The 19,604-nt window shown below is 40.0% G+C and overlaps 1 protein-coding gene and 1 long non-coding RNA gene across 19 annotated transcripts in view; one reads left to right on the top strand and one right to left on the bottom strand.

The window, feature by feature from the left end:
- Positions 1 to 19,604, top strand: part of ANKS1B (ankyrin repeat and sterile alpha motif domain containing 1B) — a 1,139,726-nt gene that overhangs the window by 763,349 nt on the left and 356,773 nt on the right. The window lies entirely within an intron of this gene.
- Positions 6,084 to 11,725, bottom strand: LOC131839312 (uncharacterized). The gene is made up of 3 exons (XR_009356917.1): positions 11,643 to 11,725; positions 9,545 to 9,647; positions 6,084 to 6,599 (listed from the first exon to the last, which is right to left on the bottom strand). It is a non-coding gene; the product is annotated as an uncharacterized LOC131839312 (long non-coding RNA).

Here is a 19,604-nt window from a genome sequence, read left to right as displayed (position 1 = left end):
ACATAATGCATTGGGTTAAAGAAGTAATAGAGTGGATAACTATTGAAGGAAGTTTTGCTGAGAGTCGAAATACAGACATAAGCAAGTAGCTAAGGGTGATTTCGAGGTCAAAGGAAGATTTTTTTTTTTTTAAACAGAAAAGATTGAAGTCATGTTTGGCTACTGAAAGGAATGATCAGATAGAAATCGAAATACTATATTGGAGAAGAAGGATTGAATGAATGAATGAATGGATGGATGAATAAAGTGAGAGGAAATGAATGAATAAAGGAAATGAATGAATAAAGGTTGGAATCCAGAGATAAGTGGAGGAATTGTCTTTGATGGGAGGTTCCTATTGTAATAGTAAAGAAGATAGAGGATGGATACTATAGTGATTTTTATAGAGAGTGATGAGAATATGAAGGTATATTTGCTCTAGTGGTTTCTATTTTCTTTTTTTTTTTTAAGATTTTATTTATTTATTTGACAGACAGAGATCACAAGTAGGCAGAGAGGCAGGCAGAGAGATAGAGGAGGAAGCAAGCTCCCTGCTGAGCAGAGAGCCCGATGCAGGGCTCGATCCCAGGACCCTGGGATCATGACCTAGCCAAAGGCAGAGGCTTTAACCCACTGAGCCACCCAGGAACCCATAGTGGTTTCTATTTTCAAGTGAATTATGAGACAAGAATGTGGAAGATTTAAAGATAGAGGGGATATAGAGTCATTTCGAAAAGTAGGCAAGAGAATTTACTAGGAAAATTGAGTAGAACTGCAAAACCATGTCAAGGGTTTATTTAAGATTTTTAATAATTTTGCTTCGTAGGAATGGCAAAGACTACTGCACTTTAAGATACAGGATTGATTTCATGGTCTGGCTTCTTCTAGTTGTGTGAGATCATGGGCTGGTCACTAAACCTCCCTGAGCATCAGTTTCCCAAGTGCAGATATGAGCTAGTACTACCTAGTTCACAAGGTAGTGGTGAGAAGCAGATTAAGACTAGCTGTGTGTTTTCAGTAGGCAATGAATCATGATGGTGACAGGAATGCTGGTCCATTTAGCTGGCAAACCACTTTGGAATCACTGACAGCACAATGACACACAGAAACTGCCATAAGGCTTCATTGCTCTTGCCTTCATAATACACTGGATACAAGGAAAACACTTACATGAATTATGCTAGAAGCACCAAAATACTTATAACCCACCTATCTCATGACCTTATGTCAAATAACTCTGAAGGATGTTAGAAATTTATGTCACCTTAATTTACTCTTAACTCACCACAGACCTTGATTAATCGACTATAAATTCGCTCAAAGACCTGAGCCTTTCAGGCTTAGAGGTCAAGCAGTAGAGCGTGCTGTTGGCAGAGTACTATGGGACTTCCAGGGAACTAGATGGCATTTAGCCCTTTCCCTAAGAAACATACTCAAGGACACCCAACTGCTCACACCAATAAGATGTTCCCTTAATTAAGGTTGACCAAATTGTGATAATTGATTTTTAAGAATATATTTAAATATCTAAGGGTCTAGTAGATTTGTCCAGTATCCCTAACCTAAACTTGCATCCAGACTATAAAGTAAATGAACAAATACTAGTAGTATATTAACAAACACAGATTATGAAGACTATAGCATTTTAAAATATAAATCTGTGTGTTTTAAACCTGCATCTTTTATCCTTTAATATGGGTTAACAATCTAAAGTGGAAAGTAAGTAAGCATTTATGAGGGGGCGCCTACGAAAATCTTTTTTAATGGATTTCCTGGGAGACTTATCCATTCATTCCTAAGGAAATACCTATTGTATACCTACTGTACTCCTCAAACTGTGCCAATTGTGGTGGAGACTAGAAAGAGGCATAATACAGGCTCCTGTTAAAGATCCTACAGTCTACTTAGGGAGCTGACACTGGCATAAGTATGCTAAATAACTGTACACACTCAAATAGCCATAAAGGACAACAGCGTAAGTGTTTTCACAGTATAGAACATAACCATGGGAGAAATAAATGTTAGAATCTATGAATTTCTATGAGTTCTGAAAATGAGGAGATATCTGTGAACCAGAGTGGTCAGGGAAGCTCTCTGAAAGAAATGGGCTTGGATAGGATTTATGTAAACAGAGAAGAATAGGGCCAATGATACAAGACTGAATGAAACCATAAACAAAGGCGGTGAGATTGCAAAATGCATGTAGTGTTTCAATAAAAGAAATACTGATCTGGCACAATCCTAAGGATCATGAAATGCCCCTGTGAATGAAAATGCTACCTACCTGTGAAAGCATGGTTCAGATGCTACTCATGCACCATATGGAAAGACAGCTTAATGATCCATCCTATCTGTGCCCAGATAGGCTCACCCAGATGGCAGCACACACGAGCACATCCCATATACAGACAGCAAAGAAGGATGAGCAGAGAAACATCTGTCTGACCAATTGGCCTTCTATTTCCAGGTAATCATGAAGAAAATTGATTTTACTTGAGTTACATTAAGTCTGTCTCCAAACAAGCCCATCTTCTGAGGGCTAGTAGGCTCTCAAAGCCAGCAAGAAATCTGTGTTCACTAGTTTCATACCATCAGAAATACCCTCCTATCCTCCAAACCTTAATTTATTCACCTGTGAGATCTTTTGCTTCTTCAAAGGTATTCCCTTCTTTATGTTTCCAATAACCAAAGAAGTCGTCCTCACTTTCATTTTGGAACCATGGCCACTGCCAAAACACATGCCAACCTCCTCATCTCTGAAACTCAGGTTGTTTGATTTCAGTTCCAATAATTCAAATGAAGAAGTATTTGCTTAGCTGCCACTTTCACATGCCAGACCTTATGCTGGAGCTCCTGAACACAAAGACTGATCATAATAACGATGATAATAATAAAGATAATGATTATAAATGGTTATAAAATGCTAATATTCTAGGCACTGTTCTAAGTATTTTACAAATATTAACTATTTTAATTCTTTTGGAATGAGTAATATACCCAGACTCTCCTCTCTTGAAGCTTACGATCTACTGCAGAAACATGAAAACAGATTACTTCTGCACAATAACTGATTGGAACTATAATTCAGAATAGAGTAGAAGCATCAAAATGAGTGGCTCAGGCAAGGCTCCACAGAAAGAGTCAGATTTATACTAACTCTTGATGGACTGGGAAAATTCACAGCCTGATGAAGGCTGAGTGATGGAGTAACTTCTCAGGTAAATGAAACCTATTAGCTTGGAGGCACATAAGGGGACATCCAAAGGTTTGGGTCCAGTTGGGATGCAGGAGGCAAAAACAAAAAGAGGCAATACATAAAACCAGGGAGGTCGACATGGGCCAGATCAGGGAGAGTTCATTTTTATTCCAGTCCAGCTTGTATCTCCAGGGCCCTGTCTATATAACCTGTCTTTTGATAGGTATGAATCTCTGCTTTTCTGCTCTTCTCTGCATCCTCAGCTCCTTTTAGTTTGATATGCCCTGAGGAAAGGTCACTGGTAGGGTCTTCTCTTCCCTTGTCACCCCGCCCCCCAGAACCTCCCTGTGAGCACTCAACATCAGTTGACTGACTGACTAATTATCAGCCTATAGTTGTAGGTGATTATCTGTGCTGCCTGGCTTGCTGGGTCCGGAGATAATAATTACATTGGCGTCAGTGGCAACTTCTGGTGTCAGAGATCCTGTTAGAAATCATTTTATTGATACTAATTCAGAAGATTGTTCGACAGCTCAGGGAAAAACAGTGCACATTAAAAAGCTGTAATCAGAGCTTACCAATTTAGTAGCAATTTTCAGAGCCAAAGTCTAGATGTAGAAAATTAAGGCTCCTCAGCTTCCTGTTACCCCACAACTGAGACAATGACAGTACTAATGGGGTCTTCCTTGTGTCCTAGAGAGCACTCATGGAAATGAGAAAGGAAAAGGTTTGGCAAAGGGATGAGTGGATGCCTGTGACTGGTTAATTATTTGATTTGCCACCTCATCCTCTTCCAAGAAGGTGGCTTACACTAGACACAAGAACAATTTAAACAACTCATTGTAGCAAGGAAATTTGGACAGATGGATTAACAGAAAAAGACATACTTTTAAACATTTTTTGGAATATAGATAGGTGGATGATAGACAGATAGATAGATAGATAGATAGATGACATCAAAACAAACGTACAAATAAAACTTGAATGCAAACAATGTCCTATATCCTCTCCCCACTCCTAACCTCACTTTCCAGAAATAAATACCTTAAACATTTCTGTGCTTAATGGCTCTGGAAATTATCTCCATATGAGATGCATATATCCTTAGTTCTCACTCTAGACATCATTTACTGACAGAGTAAATAACATGCGAGGTGAGGATTTAGTTCATTTATACCATCATTTTTTCTCTTTCCTACTTGGTTCTATCCCCAGTAGAGTTGCGGATTGAATCTTGGCCCACAAATTCAGGTACTATGAAATATCACTTTGTAATGTATGAAATTAATTTAGTTTTGTCTTCATGCTAGAGCTAGTAGAAAATTCCACCACCAGCAATATTGGTTTCTGATGTCCTCCTATCATACTAAAGACCCCAGTGTTGCCAGGCAAGTAGGGAAACTGACTTGTGGTGGTCCCTGCAGAAGTCTTCATTGTCCACGCTTGCACTGGTATATGAAGTACAGTGTTTCTCTGCCTCCATGACCCTCGTGGGTTATGGGAATATATATCAGGGATGAAAACCCCATCCCTAGGCTCCTACTCCCACCCTGATGAGTGTGGGCATCAATGATCATGGCCACACACCATTCACACAATGAATGAAACATGAGAATTATCCTAGAACTCACCTTTTATTTATTTTTAATATTTGTTTTCTTTTCCCTATCATTTCTGATTACTTTTCCTCTCTTTTTCATTTCTGTCTTTATTTGTCCTTAGGTTTTTACATTCTCCATCATACTATCTATTTTTCTGACCTACTTTTTCTTAGGGACCCCATTTCCCAGTCTTCCTGTCCCAAGCTGCACTTATTTTCTGGGACTGCCTCATAGTCCTCATTCTGGGACTCTCTTTATTGCACTCTTGAATTGAATCCATTGTTTCTTGGATATTTTCTTCTCTCTTGGTTTGATTTTTCTCACACTGCTAAAGTATACACTCAAACAACTTTAAAAAAGAAAGAGCTGAAAAATACATGACAGGTGACTTTCTAAGCCTTGTGATTCTAAAAATGCCTGTATTCTGCCCCCGTGGTTGATTAATATTGTAGTTTAGTGTGTAATTCCAGGTTGCATCTAATTTTTCTCAGAGCTTAGAAGACATTGCTCCTTTGTCTTGTTGTCTTTGATGTGGTTGTGAGAAAGTCTGACATTGATTCCTTGATAGGTGACCTTTTTCCCTCTCAGAAGTTTTTAGGATCTTCTCTCTTTATCCTTGGTATCCTCATGTGTCACCAACTTGTGACTAAGTGGGTGTCTTCTTCATCCTGTTTCACACTTGTTAGGCACTTTAAATATAAAAATAACATTCTGGGAAATTCTCTTCTATTACTTCATTGGTCATTTCTCTCATTTCATTTTCTCTATTGCCTTTTTGCAGACATTTACTAGCCAGATATTAGACCCACTTAGTTGGCCTCATAACCTCTTATAAGGTTCACTTATCCACTCTCTAACATTTACAATATCTTTCTATTTTATCTTATACTCTAAGAGATTGAGTTCAATCTCTAAATTGATTTTTTTTCCTAAATTTCTAAATTTTCTAAACTAATTTTTTCTAAATTTTTAACTTTGGCAATAAAACATTTAATCTCTCAAAGTCCTGTCTTCTACTCTATTCCTTTCTCATGGTACCCTTTTCTTTTTCCTTACATATAACATTGCTTTGAATCTGTCCAGGGATACCAGTTAGAGGATGATCATTTTTATTTTGAAATTCTCTCCTTTGAATTATTTGTAGAGTTAGTCTTTCTGTTGTGCTTTGGTTTTTCTTTCCTTTCCACAGGCTATCTTTCAATGTCTGGTAGCTTGTGGTTTTCTGTCCATATTTCAGGAAGAAGCAGTGGAAGTGCTCACTGGAAACTCTGCACATAGGCACTTTTTTTTTTTAATTTTATTTTTAACTTCCAGGCCTCACTTTGTAGTGAGTAGAGTGCCCCTGTAATGATCAGGGTGTCCCAAATACCACCATACTAACTGCTCTTGTTCTCCGAAGAAAGATTTTTCAGATATCTTTAGAGAATAAGTATCTATTTTCCTCTTGGCCTGAGGAAAGAGAGAAATACCAAGTGGGGGAAGTGGTGGGCAATGAGTATTGTGGTCAAGGGGGCAACTGTTCTGTACACAGGTTGTTATTAATTTGTCCCCATTTTCCATCCACTTCTCAGTGTCTTCTTTCACCCCACCCTCCTTCTCTCAGGCTGAAACCTCTAGGATCCCCAACAGGCAACCTGAGTTCCTTTTTTCATTCAGGAAACACCCCTGGCTGAAGCTATATCAACTTCAGTGCACCATTAATGCTTTTCCATGCTCTTCCTGACTTCTGGATGCTTAGTGAAACCTCTTATACTCCTATAGCCTTTCTCCAGTTATCTTCCTTGTTGTGAGGTTTTTATTCCTTTTCAGATTTTTACTGGGACCTAAGTGGGGGGAAAAAAGAGATAAACCAATGGGCTCAGTACACATCTTGAAACAGAAGCCAGGGAGCATAGTCACACATTCTCATTTTAAAAAACAGTTGCCTCTAAAGAGCAGTAATAGGGGTGCCTGGGTGGCTCAGTGGATTAAAGCCTCTGCCTTTGGCTCAGGTCATGATCTTAGGGTCCTGGGATCAAGCCTCGCATTGGGCTCTCCACTCAGCGGGGAGCCTGCTTCCCTTCCTCTCTCTTTCTACCTGCCTCTCTGCCTACTTGTGCTCTCTGTCAAATAAATAAAATCTTTAGAAAAAAAAAAAAAGAGCAGTAAGAATAGCATGAAGCCACAGTTCCTAATGGAGCCCAGTTATTTCTTCCATGGAGAAGGAGCATAGTGTTTTGACAAAAAGGATAGACTCTGCCTTGATGCCAGCAGCCCTGAGACTTACAAGGCATATGATCTTGGGTAATTTTCGTACTGGCTCTGTCCTTCAGTTTCCACACATGGAAACAGGCATGACAACAAGTACGTATTAATCTCATTGGCTTCAGGTGACAGTTAGTCTGTCCACGCAGAGCACTTGGAACAGCAAGCTCAGTCATCATCGTTGCTGTTACGTCACAGTGTAAGAACAAGAAGGCAGAGAAGTAGAGCCACTGCAATAATATCAAATCAGCTTTTAGGCATCACTAGTTAGGTCAAAAGTTTTCTGGATTATTTTGCCTTGGAGTCCTAATGGAAGTCATGGCACAGACATTCATTCAAAAAATACCAGTGGATCACTATAAACATGATTGTGGACATGGACTACTATCTTTGCAGCAACCTCTTGAATTAAGGGAAGAAAGAAGAGTAAGAGGTTATGAGGCCAAAAGTACTATAGCTGTATAGGAGAGGAAATGAGCAAATATCATGGGAGCCTTTTTTGAAAGCTCAGGTGAAGTTGTTTGAAGGAAAGGGATGATTCCCATTTGTGATGAAACAGCTAGAATTGAGTCTGGTGATGACACCATGTACTCAAGGTTTGTGTCACCATGATAACTTCTACTGAACACACATGGAAAATTGAAATGGATATGCAAAGAAACTATATAACAATGCATGGTTTGCCATGAATTTTGGCTTAAATTTCCAGCCCCAAGTCCTCATCAAAATACCAATCCTCAACCTCAAACAATGGCTAAAACAAAACAAAGCTACCTGACCTGCTATGAGTGACCATTTAGTATGCTTTCTTCTACTTGATCCCCACAACTTTTTGAAGTAGATAATAATTCTCTTTTAGTAGATGAGGAAACAGAGGAGCAAACTCAGGATCAGAGAAGATCAGTAACCCATGCCTGATAAGTAGGGACACCCATTACAAGCCCAGCTCAGGTATATAATCATTGCCTTTTATATATATATATATATATATATATAATTATTATTATTATTTAGCTGGAACACCCCCTTTTTTGCATTATACTTACTGCCTTCCACTACTCACCTTTGAAATAAAAATCACTGATTTCAAATTTTATACCTAATCTAACCCCTCACTCACTATATTTAGAATTCTGCTTTCCTTTCTTTAAGTCTTTCCTCTCGTTTCTCCTCCTAGCTCATGTTCTTAACCAATGTGTTTTCTGCTTGCCAGTGCACATTCCCCTTGAACCTCCCTGTCCTTCTGTCCTCTGAGGGCTCCTCGTCTGGCTTCTTTCTCCCCAGCTTTCACCTGGGTGCTCCCCTTTCCCTCATTCTGCAGCCTCCAGAGAGGCCCACATTTCACCTCCTCCTCTCAGCCCCAACACTAGTTGCAGTTAAGCATTTTTGCTTCCCACCAACATTTTCTGTTGCTATGGAAACCAAGAGGCAGTTCTGGAAGGAGGGGGAGTCTTGGAGCGCAGTCACTGCTGGCCTTGGTGTAGGAGGGAGATGGTAGGCAGCTGGGGTAGGGGGAGGAGAAGAGGAGAGTCTAGAGAACTCAGGATCCGAACCCAACCAGTTCCTGATGGAGAAAGGGATTTCTCCACTCCCTCGATGAGATAAAGAGAAGGCAGGGGGAGAGCAGCCCAATGCTGGGGCTGGCTTAGCAGCTGCATCTTTCGGATGGTTGAACAGAAGGAGGCTGAGTGGGCGGCCCCCCATGGTGACAGAGCCTGGTTCCCAGGCTGCTTGTATCTGTCCTTAATTTGCCACTGAGGAAGTTAACTTTATGTAGGTAGCTAAGAAAAAGGAAGGCTCACGGGAGCCATCATCACAGAAAATAAATATGCTCCCATTATAAATGAAGTAACAGGATAATGTACGGTCTCAGAAGATGATGAGACAGGGAGAAATGGCCTGTATCTAATGAAAAGTTTAAGGTAAAAATTAGGAGAAAGAGCTATACAGAAATGGTTGTTCTGCAAAAACAACTGAGACGATGTGGAGAGCATTTTCACTGGCGCTTAATTTAGTCCATGGCTTTAAGAAGTATATTATTTGAGCTTGGCAAAAGACCTGGGACTCTCAGACTTTGACATATAATTTGAACAGTAGGATTTCAGTATGTACTGTGCAATCAGTTTTGCGCCAAAGGAGAGAAATGACTGGGAACTTGAATCAAAAAGTCAGTAAGCTGGACCTGGAAGTGGATTTGCCTGAATAAGCATGAAGTTTGTTAAGAAAGTAAAACTAAAGGAACTCATGAAATCCCATATAAAATTATCACTCATTTTGAAACCAGCAGGTGTTCTGGGGGGTTTATTGGGGTCCATACTAGACCCTGGAGATTGGAAGAGCAGGTGGAGAAGCAGGAGGGAGCATAAAACATAGATGAACAAGTAACGGCCACTGGTTTCTCTGGAGCTCCTAGCTGAGTGGAAGAGACAGACTCATCATAAACAAAATCTTACAATGCAATATACCTAGTTTTCCACATAGGTGCCTTCCAAATGCTGTGGAGACTCATGAAGGTCTTGCTTACCTCTGATTGAGGGAAGGAGGGAAGATTGCACAGAAGTGGGTCTCTGAACCAGTCCTTAATGGATGCATCGAAGGGGTCAGCTGGACAGAAACCCAGAAAGAATCTGTGAGCAGAGGAAACAGCATGTATCAAGAGCCATGAAGATATGACTGTGCAGAGCATGTTGAGAAGCAGAGGGATGTTGCTGGAGGCTCAGTGTGTGTGTCAGGGATGAGAGAGTCAGGAAAGGAGGTTAAAGAGATAAATTAGGACCAGATCACCAGCCCCTCAAATGTCATCCAGTGCGGTTTAAACTTAATTATGTAAAAAATGCTAGGAGCAGCACAGTCTTCTGATAAGATTTGTGTGTTAATACCCTGACTTTAGTGGCAATATCAAGAATGGATGGAGGGAAAAGGACTTTAAGCACAAGTACTCTTAGGGGATATGAAAAGTCACTGCCTATAGTGACAGACAGAAGGAGACAGATTAGATTCAGGGATGTTGTGGCAGAAGAATGGGTAGAACAAGGTAAAAACTGACTTTGGAAGGGAGAGAGAGGAACCAAGGATGACTGAGGCTCGTAAGTATAAATTCAGCCTCAACAAGTAAAATTCCTTTTACAAAAATATGTGTGCCACCACCTAATCTGGGTTCACATCCGATTTCTTCAAGAGCTGCAGGGAAAAAAAGTCAATTACATTCTACTCTACCAGCTTCCCTAGCACATGGTTCCTAAATATAAGATTTATCTTTTGTGTGTCACAAAGCAAAATCACATGCTAAGATATAAATATGGAACAAATTGCTGAAGTATATTTTTAAAGTTTATAAGCAAGTGGCAACCATCAGCCTACCTTGATGTGCCATTTAAACACATGACACTGTGGCAAATGGCAAAGGTCATACAGCAGCACAGTAGCACAGTTAAACCTACACAATGGATTGGCAAAATTGACATAACTGGCCGGAAGATTTCTTTAAAGGGATTATCATGTCTCTCTAAAATTAATCATGACTAATATCCCAAATTAGATCGTAGGTATTACTTATGATTTACTCAAATAATAAACACAGGAATAAATCTTGGGAGCAGTCCTCCTGTTCATGTGCACCTAGACTTTACAGTTTTTGCATTTTTCATTTTTGATGCAGTCATCACTTCAAATCCAAATGTTATACCAACATCTTTTGAAAGGCTGAGGAGATGAATGATGACAGATAATCTTAAGTGGGATGATCAAGATCGTTTGAAAGCTTCTTCCCCTACTTAACCAGGCAGTATTATCTAGTTCATCTCAAATGCAAGTGAGGCAGATGCACCTAAACCAGTTTAAACCAGTTTGGGAGTCTCAGTTTTCGAGACTGACAGCAAGGTAGAGTGTGAGGAGAGAGAACTACCTTGCAGGTTGTCTGCTTCCCATTTCAGCTCTAAATTTGAGCATCCCTCCTCCTCACTACAGGTGGAATCACCACCTCTCCATCTCAAGACCAAACCTTGCACCTCCACCCACTCTCAAGTTCAAGCCTTACCTAAAGCTGCAGATAACTAAACTCTAACCCATTTTACATGACTGCACATCAAACAATTCTTGCTGCTGTGCTAGGCCTGTTGCAGGGCCCCTGCTCTCATCACTGCAGCAGCCTTGACTCATTTGTCTCATTCCTGAGCCTCAGTCTGAGGCTCCCTCCTTGAGTCTTGCTCTGTCCTCCGGGTCACACAGCCCATTTTTGCCATCTTATCAATGGTTTTAACCAAAGGTTTGCTTTGAGCTAAATGACTGAGACCCTGCCACCCATTGACAGACTGAACACTCTTCTGCCTGGAACTAGGAGTGTTGCCTAATGCAGAATCCTCCGTGCCACTGGGGAGGGAATACCACCCACATGTATGTTCTCGAATGCTACTTTATCTTGGGCTGCCAGTTGGAACTGTCTGCCCAAACTGTGTTTTGCTACTGGGATACTCCACTAGGGCACCATGCTCTACCCTCAGACTTGAGCTCCTGCAGCTACAATTACAACTGAATCAGTTTCTTGGCCCTTGTTCTGTCCCAGGAGGACAAAGTCTACCTTTTCTGGCCTTGACACAGTCCCCCGGCCCATCCTGCTGCAGTACCTGATCATGCCCAGAAGAATCCAGACACAGGGCATTCTGCTCTTCGTCCCCACAGCTCCCAGCCAGAGAGTGGTCTATTCTCTGGACATTCCATCTTTTGGCCTTCTTAGTCACCTCCAATTCCACTTCTCCAGATTGTTACTACACGATGCCACTTCTTCTAGGCCTCAGAACTTTTCTTGTTTTCTTGGATCTTGCCTTTGTTCTCTCACTCCCTTCTACTGCAAACAGTAGCAGGATTGGATTACTTCCACCCAACAGACTGGAAAATTTCTCATAATGCCAGACCACACGCTGACACTGAGTGGCTGAGAACCAGGTCAGAAAATCAAGTGTTGAGGAATTTAAGAAGAATGTGCAGATGAACAGGCCAGATCCTGTTTATTGACTGGAATCTCAGGAGCCATTCAAACAGGTTCAAATAAGCTGTCAGTTGAGGCTAAGGGCTTCACCACAATTCTAAGCATGCATTCTAATAGGAAATAATGAGCTCTTAGATAAAGGCTTCCTTCCCTATTGCCTGTTTGTCTGAATCAGAATTTTAGACAACCTCATTCATGGTCTGTGTCCTAATTTCACCAACCATGTGGTTGAGACAGGACACTAATGATGCTGTCTCTTCATATGGCAAGCTACAATACTATTTATAGAATGTTGGTGTTTGAACGAGGCTTTTTCAGAATCCATTATGGTGTGCAGCTACTGTGTGGTTTTTAAATAATTAGTATCATGACGCAAGAAACTATTAGGCACATTTTATTGTTGAAAAAATAGATTCAGAGAGGTTAAATTACTTGGCCAAGATCATTCAACCAATTTGTAGAAAGATCTTAGCATATCTTTGTAGGTGATGTTAATTTTTAGTTTTCAATGTTATGTTTCTGACAGAGCAGCTTTCTATAAGGGTCTTTTCAAATAAATTGTGTTCATCCTTATCTCAGCAAAAGAAGATTTAGTTTCATAAAGGAAGCATAATCTGTGGAGGGAAATGGTAGACGTGGTCAAAAAAGAAAGCCATCTCCACCCTCTGCTGAGAGAAGTTTGGCATAGTCTATGACACCTAGAAGGCGTACAGACATCTGTGTAAGGGATGGCCGGGTCTTCAAAATTCCTGAAGAGAATGTAAGGCAGGCTAAGTATTTCCAAGACTGCATGGCCCATTGCATAGCCAAGTTTATTGATTGGGCATTGCCAATGAATTCCTTTCAGAGAGGCAAATGATTCCTTATTGGAGGCAACCCCTTCAGAGTGCTGTTATGTTTAAAGGGAATACCATACTGTTATAAGTCTTCACTAGATAAACCATCGTGTACCCTTTACTTTTCTGATTCTAGGGATTTTCCCTCTAGAAACTCATAGCTAACTGTTCTCTTTTTTGTGAATGCTGATAAATGATGAGAATCTATTTGGATCATGGTTACCATCCCAGAATCAGGAATTATCAGCATTATTGTTGTCAAACTTAAAAAAAAAAAAAGAAAAAAAGAAAAACAAGTGAAGTGAGTGAGAGAAGTAGAATGGAATGGTGCTAAATAGTGGACTAAGATATCATTTTGCCATTGCCATCTCTATGAGCATATCCAGCGCAGGCCCTCTCCTATGGGAACGCTTCTCCCATCCTATTCAGCACACCAATCTCAACGTGATATTTTACAGGCAAATTCAGTCTGCTGAGGCGGCAGTTTGCCTGTGGGCTTGCTGAGGGTGCCTTGGAGGATTGATATCTTTCAGCAGAAAGTTGCAATTCCACTTCTCAAGAACCTCCTCTTATAGCACATGTCAAGTATATGGAGTCTATGCTATAATCATCTCCCAAGGTTAGGGTTGCTGGGTTTTTTGGGGTTTTGTTTGTTTGTTTTAAGATTTCATTTATTTATTTGGCGCAGAGAGAGAGACAGCGATAGAAGGAACATAAACAGGGGGAATGGGAGAGGGAGTAGCAGGCTTCCTGCAGAGCAGGGAGCCTGACTCTGGGCTCAGTCACAGGACCCTGGGGTCATGACCCAAGCAGAAGGCAGGCACTTAACCACTGAACCACCCAGGCACCCCAGGGTTTTGTTTTTAATTCAGTTTTCAACCCTTAGCTAAATGTTTATTTTTCCCCAAAATGTTTATTGGATCTACTAATATACCTACTATGCCATCATACACTTACCCTGTTTACACTTTGTTTAAACCAAGAGGAGTTAGAATCTTAGTCTCATAGAAGGGAATTTGGAGATGATATAGAATAGTCCTCTTATAAATTTCCTTTTACCTAAGGAAACCAAGGTACAGAGTGTGATTTTCCAAAAGTCATACAGCTACTCCAAACTCCTATTGGAAATAGAAGGGTATTAATAAAATTTTAAAATAAATGCAGAACTGTGATAGAAGAGCCCAGGCATCCTGAAACTTTGTTCAGTATTCTTTCCCTTCCCCTGGGCTTCTCTGTGTGATCTTGGGGGCATGGCAAGATGCAAGGGTGTAAGCAGAGTCATTAGACAGATTGTGACCTATCTTTCCAGGGCATCAGTTTTGCTCAGTGATTCAAAGCAGGGTAAGCAAGGCGGGAGAAGGAGTGGAATCTATTATTTTTCTATAAAGGAAAATGGATATTTCATGGAATTAAATATAAAATTTATTTAACTGTTAAGATTAAAATGCCGGGGTGCCTGGGTGACTCAGTGGGTTAAAGCCTCTGCCTTCAGCTCAGGTCATGATCCCAGGGTCCTGGGATCAAGACCCACATCAGGCTCTCCATTCCTTGGGGAGCCTGCTTTCTCCTCTCTCTCTCTGCCTGCTTCTCTGCCTACTTGTGATCTCTGTCTGTCAAACAAACAAATAAATAAAATCTTAAAAATAAATAAAAATAAATTTTAAAAAAGATGAAAATGTGTACTTCAAAGAAATTTCATGTTTGCAGGTTACACCCTCAGACATGCCCTTTCCTCATCTGCCATCCAAGACCGCTCATTCTCATCTCTCTGGCAGTGAGACCACCTGACTAGGAAAATATGAAAGCACTTTGTGGTACCATGAAGCTTACCACTTAGCAGAATTAACCTGAAAATAGGTGCCTAGGTCATCCATGTTCGCTTCTCCCAAAAATCTAAGACTACTCACAATGTTTTCCTAGGGCTCGTAAAGTCTGGGGCCACTGTGAACCACATCCAGATGTTCCAGTTAACTTTTTTTTTTTTTTTTGTCTTTTATGTGGTGAAAAAAAAGTATTCTAAAATCTGTCCTATCTTCTAGTTTTCTTTTGTGTTTGTGATATTATATAGAGAACAGGTCTATTTTTTTTCCCTCTTTTTAGACAGAAATATCTGGCTCCTTTTAAAGCTTTTTGAAAGTATCAGGTAGACATTAAATGTCTTTTTAAATAAAAGATCCAAGATTTCTTCTTCTCATCCATCACATGCTACCTTTCAGTAATTTGTTTGCCAGCAGCCCCACCTCCAGGATCCTGAATATGAGAAACCTGACACTGTCCTCGATTCCTTCTTCTTTACCTTACTCCAGATCAGTCAGTCACCAACTATGTTTGATTTTACCTCTGAACATTTCTCAAATCTGCGACCATGAGCTTCATCTGTGCAGCCACAGCACCAAATCATGCTCAGAACTCTTGCCTGGGTCCAATCAGTAGTTCAACCCAGGACATGTCACTGCATTAGAGGAATGAAGGTCTTGCGTTCGCTTATAGTTACATGGTAGGCCATGTTTGGCCTACCATACCTGATCAGCATGCCATGATGAAAAGGGTCCAGAATAGAGCCCTGGGTATATTTCTCAGACATTACCATTGCTACGTTAAATGTGAATGATTGGGTTATAAAAATACTTCTTCCCTTTCTCAAGAAAATGACCTCCTCGATAACAGAAACCACATTTTATTCCTTTCTGTGTCCCCAGTACTTCACTGTATATCTAATACATGATAGATGCTCATTTAATTTTTTGAATGGATAAATGAAATCTATCATATTTAAGTGGCCCCTCTTGCCTACTCTAAGTTTTCACTATTTCCTCCTCTGTCCTACATCATCATATTTTCCCACTCTGTTGATTATCCCCATCAGCAGGCAAACATGTCTTACTTAATAAGCCCTAACTTAAATTTTAAAACGCTCTTTACCCTACATTGCCTCAGATACTGCCCCATTTTTCAGCTCCCTTTATAGCAAAAAACCCTTAAAAGTTCCATCAGTGGTCACTACCTCCCCTCTGTTCTCTCTTGCACAAGTGATGTTCTCCTTATCACCCTTCCAAAACTACTCTAAAAACAGTTTCCAGTAACTTCTTCCATTGCCGATTCCAGGTCCTCATTTAATATGGCTTATCAGTAGTATTGACTCAGCTAATAAGTTCTTCCATTTTGAAATAATTTTCTTCCAATATCTAATTATCTCTTGCTTTTTGTACTTCGCTATCCCTTTCTCCTCATTCTTGTTGGACATTCCTCATCTTTCCCACCTCTAACATTGGAATGATCTAAGGCTCAGTCCTTTTCTTCCTTTCTCTATCCATGTTCACTCCATAGGTGGTGTCATTCAGTGCCATGGCCCTATATTCCATCTGTGCTCTGATAACCCTCAAAATTTTATTTTCAGACCAAATGTATCCTCAAACTCTGAAATCTATGAAAAAGATTTTTATGTACCCAATCGCCTGCTTGACATATTTACTTAGATGTCTCACAAAAAATCTCAAAATTAACATGCCCAAGAGTCCATTCTAGGTTCAACTTTACACACACACACACACACATGCACACCCACACATACATGCACACCCACACATAGACACTTGTGCTTGCTTTTATATTCCGTCTTTCCTGAAAAAAAAAGAATATCTTTACTTTTCTAGTGCTCAAGATAAAAGCCTTGGAATCATCTTTTAATTCATTCTTTTTCTCCTACTTCGTGTGTATTCCATCAGCAACCCCCACTGGCTTTGCCTCCAAAATACATCTAGAGTCTGCTGACTTCTCACCATTTGCCACCTGCTCTAAACTATCATCAGCTCCCCTTTGTACTATTACAATAGCCTCCTTGCTGGTTGGTCTCTCTCACATGTTGATTTCCTTCAGTCTCTTTTCTACACAGGAACCAAAGTGTTCTTTCTTAAAACATAGATCAGATCTTGTTACTCCTCTGCACATGATCCTTCATGGGTTTCCTATCTCAGAATACAAACTAAAATCCTTAGAACGGCTTCCAACACCTTGTATGAATAGGTTCTCTCATTTTCTGATTTCATCACCTAACATTCTTTCCCTGAGCACTCTACTCCACCTTCCCAGGCTTTCTTGCTGGTCCAAATCCAGCCACACATGCACCCACTCAGGGCCTGTGCACTCCCTATCCTTCTTATTGAAACAGACTTCCACCTGTTATCTACAGTCTTCACTTGATTTGTCCAAATCTTTGCTCAAATATCACCACATCAAGAGACCTAATGTAGTGTTTCTCCCTTGTCTCCTTTCTTTGTCTTCGTGGTCCATATTACCCTACCTATATCCCCACACATACATTTATTGTTGCTTGTTTAGCATATGTCACCTACTTACCTCTCGCACCTGACTGCAATCACTTTTCCCATTATTTATTTATCATTCTTGCTTTATTGCTTTATTTCATCCCTCATGCCTAGAGCAGTATGGCATGTGACAGTCATTCAATAGATATTTTTGAATGAATGAACAAGTTGCCTTGGAAGAGAGCCCATAGATGGAATTTTGTTGCTAATGTAAACTTTTAAATCCCCTACCTTGTCTTTATTAGTACCATGGCTTTAAACAACTGAGCTAACAGGCCCAGACAAGGTAATAATATTTCTCAGTTAAAAAAAGGAAAAAGGAAAAAAAATCTCAGAATGCAGAGTGCCAAGGCTGCTCAGAGGACTCCCGGTTGTTATAGCAACTCTTAAAATCAGGCAAGTTGGCAGGCAGCATGCGTTTACAAAAACATATTTGCAGAGCCTCCTAAACATTTTTCTACATTGATTAGACATGCATTTTGTTTGTTGTCTCATATTAGAAGTTATTCATGTTGCATACACAGTAAGTTGGGGTACCCTGCAATATATCCTAGAAAGAGATTTCATTAGCTGATTTTAATACCCACATCTCTGCATCATCTAACTAAAAACTGAATGGCAGATAGGCGAAATCCTACTGATTAAAACTCCTTAAAGATTCATATAAAATCAAGAAAACATCTCAGAGTTGTAAAAAACTAAACAAATGAATAGCCCCATAAAATTTTAAGTTTTGTTTCTTAAGGAATTTCCTCCCATTTTCCCTAGATTGATTTTCCTTTTCCAAAGTCTTCTAGTCAACATATTCTTGAAGAATATTTTGATATAATCTCAAATATGGAAGGGAACTTGTATATATTGTGTATCTATTAAGTCTCAAGCACTGAGTTTTCCATATATTATTTTGTGAAATTTTCACAATGTTATCCCCATTTTGCCTAAGGCTTCATTAAAGAGACTAAATAATTTTCTCAGGATCACAAAATTGTCGTAATGGCACTCAAACTCTGGTCTGTCTGACCCCAAAGAGTATATTTCCACTGTTTCTACTGCCTCACAAGCTCTAAAATATTCCAGAAATCATCCTAGCTACCTCAAGAACCGGGGATGACTTTGCTAGGATAGTCCTAAGACCTCACCCACTTTGGGTCGAGTCTGAAAATGATATGAAGAACTCCAGGATCAAAGGAACAATGCCCACTACCCACATCAGCTCAGCAGTGACCTCAGGGAGCAAATCACCAAGTAAAGCTGTTAGTGATCCTTACACTTTTTGGTTCATTGAGTTAAACATGCTTCCTTTGTCAGGATCTCCTTAAAGAGAATGAAGGGATAATTCTTTTCATTCACTTCTTGCCGGCCCTTAGCAACATGTTCAGTGAGTGGCGCCATCCATCCTGTGGAGATAGTTAGTTATTATTAACTTTCCTCTTCAAATGCCAGGGTACAGCACTGCACATCCCACTGATCCAGCTTTCACAAAGTTCTCAGTAAATAAAATGGGTCATGCCATACACTGAATTTTTCCTCATGACCTATCACTTTTCTCTCTTTCCACATTATACAAAATTCAAGACCTTTAATGCAGAAATAAACATTCAAAGCTGTGCCTTTGATGTCAATTTTATTTAGTACATTTGGGACTTATACCAGGACCTCAGTACCTTTTATCCTAGATCATCACATTAATCTTGCACCTTAACTCCTCACCTTTAGCCTTTTCTCTCTAGCTTCCATCCTTACACTACCTTGGGTTCACCCTATAAAGCACAGCTATGACCCTATCAGTCCCCTTATCAAAATACCTATTACTCATTACTTACGAAAAAAAGTCTAAACTTTAAGTCTCACATTTAAGGCCATCCTCATTGGACAGAATTTGTCAATTGATACATCAGACCCCTTTATCTCAAATTGGCTTAGTCATCCTTCTCTCGATAAGCCTGTACATGCTTTATAAGACTGTACATTGTACACAATGTCCAGGGACAATCAGTTCCATTCCTAAGACTTAATGACCACCAATGTCCAGATACTTCCCCAATCTGTAACATCATACTAGATCTTCCTTCTTCACATCAGATCCATTTTTCCACGTGGATGTTCTTACAGCTCTCTCAAACCCACTCCCCCCAAATGTGCTTCTTCTCCTGCAACTTCCATGTCAGTGAATGGCAGAAACCTGAATGGCAGCCTTGCCTCCATTTTCTCCTCATGGCATTCTCATACTCTCCTTTTTACTGTGAATCGATATCGTTTCTTTTTTTCTCAACAAGAATGTTAAGTGAGGCCAGGAAACGTGTCTTGTTTATCATTAAACCTCTAAGGCCTAAATCAAGCCTTACACATACAGGTTCTTGAAATTTTCCTGGTAAAAAGAAATGGTAAACCCATAAATCCATTTCTTTTGTATTTATTATGTTCACAGATATTGCTATT

The sequence above is a fragment of the Mustela lutreola genome, chromosome 8 (assembly GCF_030435805.1).
Source record: "Mustela lutreola isolate mMusLut2 chromosome 8, mMusLut2.pri, whole genome shotgun sequence".
Taxonomy (NCBI): domain Eukaryota; kingdom Metazoa; phylum Chordata; class Mammalia; order Carnivora; family Mustelidae; genus Mustela; species Mustela lutreola.
The sequence above is the reverse complement of the archived record's forward strand: the minus strand, read 5'-3'. Positions and strand labels throughout refer to the sequence as shown.